The 3,573-nt window shown below is 36.7% G+C and overlaps 1 pseudogene; it reads left to right on the top strand.

The window, feature by feature from the left end:
- The first annotated feature begins 1,956 nt into the window (after positions 1-1,956).
- On the top strand, positions 1,957-2,750 carry LOC118855552 (annotated as a pseudogene).
- Positions 2,751-3,573: the final 823 nt, after the last annotated feature.

Below are 3,573 nucleotides of genomic sequence, written 5' to 3'. Positions count from 1 at the left end.
ATACCTGTATTAATAATTGAAGGAAATGCTAAAGGGAATGAAAATGAAGACAGCCCAGTGCTCATTCTAATACATCACATTGCCAAGGTTGAGGTTAAGTAATTTGCCCAGGGTTACACAGCTAGTAAGTTTCTGCAGTACTAATATTTTTGAGGAATTAAAGAATAGATCTTCATATAATAACCCAAACTTGGGGCACATAGATACTCTACGAAGAAAAAAGTTTACCTTTTTCTTAGATGCATTAAATTCCATTTGCTTCCAATCTATAATCTTCCTCTAAAAATTTTGGAGGGGGAAGCAATACTTAAATATTCTTGCATCACTGCACTCACAGAACTACAGATTCTCAGAGTTCATGGGTATCTCACCTAGTCTAATACATATCTTAATAGAAAGTATTTCGTCATTTCTGGCAAGTAGAAAACAAATCTCCAGTAATAAGGCCCTTGCGATCTCTTAGGCAGCTTATTTTCACTTTTGAACAACTCTAATTGTTAGGAAAATTTTCCTTGTATTAAGTGACAGTCTGCCTCTCTATAACTTTAACCTCTCGCTCCTGAGTCTGTCCTATGCTAGCAGAAAACAAGTTCACTGTCAAAGGCGATCCATTCAGGAGCAATCTTGACTCTCCTCTTTCACTCCTTCCATGTTATAGCGGCAAGAAATGGATTAGTTTGTAGAGAAAAAAGAAAATATGCCACTTTGCTTGTAATGTAGAATGTATTAGGGGGAACAATGTGAAATAAGTCTGGAACAACAGGTTGAAACAAGATTGTAAAGAATTTTAATGTCAAGAGTTTTGCATTTTCTCTTAGAGTCAGAAGGGAGTTACTGAAACTTATTGAGAAGGGGAGTGACATGGTCAGATCTGTTTTAGGAATATCAATGTAGTATCTGTCTGAAGATCATACAGGAGAAGGGAGAGAGTGGAAACAGGGAGAGGTTATTGTAATCATTTAGGTGAAAAGTCATGAGGGTCTGAACTAGTGCAGAGCCTAGAGTGGGATTCTGGAGATCTAGGTTTCAGCATTGTTTTTGCTGTTATAAACCATGTAAAGCTGGAACAGCTGATCTTTAGTGGTTTCTTTGATTTATGACCCATTTCCATGAATAAAAACTGTCCCCAAGCCAAGTTATAGCAAAACCATCCCACATAGGCAACTAGTGGTATCAAAAGCTGTTTTCTTCAGTGATTCTTACCATGAAGAACACATATTTCATGCTAGTTCATGGTGGGCAGAAGAGAGGGGGGACCTTATTTGGTATTACCAGGTTATCCTTAATTTTGTATTGTTATTGTATGTTTGCCTTGGACCAGCTTTCATGGTTGCTCTTGGATGGTTGCTTGTGAGCAATATAGTCATTCCAACTCATCATATACATATGAATAAGAGCACATAGTGAATACAACATAGTCAGAAAATGTTTTAATTTCATCATTTATGTATACATTTAAATGCCATAGCTGGGTATTTTCTTCAAGAACATTTTTGGAATATATAAAATTAGGTTAAAATGAGTACCCAGTGAAACCCTAATGGTATGCAGTCCCAAAAATGAAACACATAGCCTTTGGGGGTATGTGAGTACATGAAGAGACTTTTAACCTTTACAACTATAGTACCATAGGTTAGAGGAAACCTCAGAGGCTATCTAGTCTGACATTCTCATTTTATAGATTAGAAAACTGAGGCCTAAAGAGCTTAAGTGATTTACTTAAAGTCTCACAGGCACAGAGTGAGGATTGGACCCACACCACCAGACTAAAAATCCAGTACTCTTTCCATGCACCACACTACCTCCTATAATGGTGAGGGACACTGTGGACTGACTACCTTTATTTGTAGTCATATGTAGGTTGTGCACATATACATAAGTCTTGGGGCTAATGGCAGAGGGTTTGAAGTTTGGAAGCATTTTCAGTGACCTTTTGATGGGCCCCCAGCCATCAACATGCCACAGAATGAATACATAGAGTTACACCAAAAATGGTGTGGCTACTGCTTGGATTACCATAAGAAAAAGAGAAAGAAGGAAAGCTGAGAGTCTCACAAACGTTCAAAGAAAGTGAAAAAAAAATGATTGGTCTAAAGGCCAAACTCTACCATAAACAGCATCATGATGAGAAGATTCAGATGAAAAAGACTATCAAGATGCATGAAAAGAGAAATACCAAGCAAAAGAATGATGAAAAGCCTTACCAAGGAGCAGTGCCTACATATCTGCTGGACAGAGAGGAACAATCCCGAGCCAAAGTCCTTTCCAACATGATTGATGAATCATGATTAGAAATGAAAAGAGAAAGGTGGTAAATGGGAAGTGCCCTTGCCAAAAATTCATGCCCACAGGGAAACAGAAGTGTTAAAGGTTATTTGTATAGGAAAGAGAAAGAAGAAGACTTGGAAGAGAATGGTTACTAAAGTCGGCTTTGTTGGGGATGACTTTACTTGAAAACCCCTTAAGTATTAAAGATTGATTAGGCCAATAGGTTTATGTTTTAAGAAGGCTTATGTAACTCTTCCTGAACTTAAAGCCACTTTTTGCCTATCCATACTTGGTGCAAAGAAGAATTCCTCCTCCCCGTATATATACCTTTGGGTGTTATTACCAAAGGAACTGTCTTTGAAGTGAATGTGAGTGAGCTGGGCCTTGTGACACAAGGAGGCGACATTTTCTGGGGAAAATATGAACAGGTTGCCAACAATCTGGAAAATGATGGATGCATAAATGTTGTCTTGCTTATTTGATTGGCTGATTGAATGAAGTTCTACATCTTTGACAATTATTAAAGATTCTAAAATATATTAAGAAAATCACAACAGTTACTACATTGAATAGTGACAAAACAAAACCAAAGACCCAGTTCTACACATTGGTTGTTTTGATTTGAGATTAACTTGGAAAAGAGATGGGACACTAGTTTCTACTCTTTTATGAGACTTTTTTCCCATTTTTGAGTGGCAATAAAAAAAGCTTGCAGCTAAAAAAAGTCTTGGTACTTTTTTTACATAAGCCGACACATCACCTCCTTATCCACATCCCCAGTTGTTCATGAGTCCTCCAAATATAATGGTCCATGGTGAAGGATAATTATGCTGATTCTGTTAACAAATTCTCAATCATATGTGTAAATATTCTTCAAGTAGGCTCTGCCATGAAGGGGGTTCACAAAAGGAGACTTAAGTCTGATTCTGGTCTAATTCTTGTACATTTTAAAAAAGGATAAAGGAATATTCTCAAAATTTTGCCAAGGGCAAGGGGAAGAATTTAAATGTACACTGCCATTTTTTTATTATGACCCACATTATGAATTTAAGAGTATTTGTTATTTATATGAATAAAATTATCACATATTATATGAATGATCTATAGTTTTCCCCTATTAAAATAACTTCTACCTCTTGACATTTGCCTTATTAAGCAAACCCAGCACTGTGAAATAATTCCTCCCTTCCTCCACTTCAAGTACATTCTATCAATTTTATGCTTATAATTATGGACGCTCCTTCCAAATTATCCAGAATTTGTCAATTTTGACCACTGAGCCTGCAACTGAAGTATTATAAACAC

The sequence above is a fragment of the Trichosurus vulpecula genome, chromosome 6 (genome assembly GCF_011100635.1).
Source record: "Trichosurus vulpecula isolate mTriVul1 chromosome 6, mTriVul1.pri, whole genome shotgun sequence".
Lineage (NCBI taxonomy): Eukaryota > Metazoa > Chordata > Mammalia > Diprotodontia > Phalangeridae > Trichosurus > Trichosurus vulpecula.
Note: the sequence above shows the minus strand (reverse complement) of the source record. Positions and strands in the feature narration are given on the sequence as shown.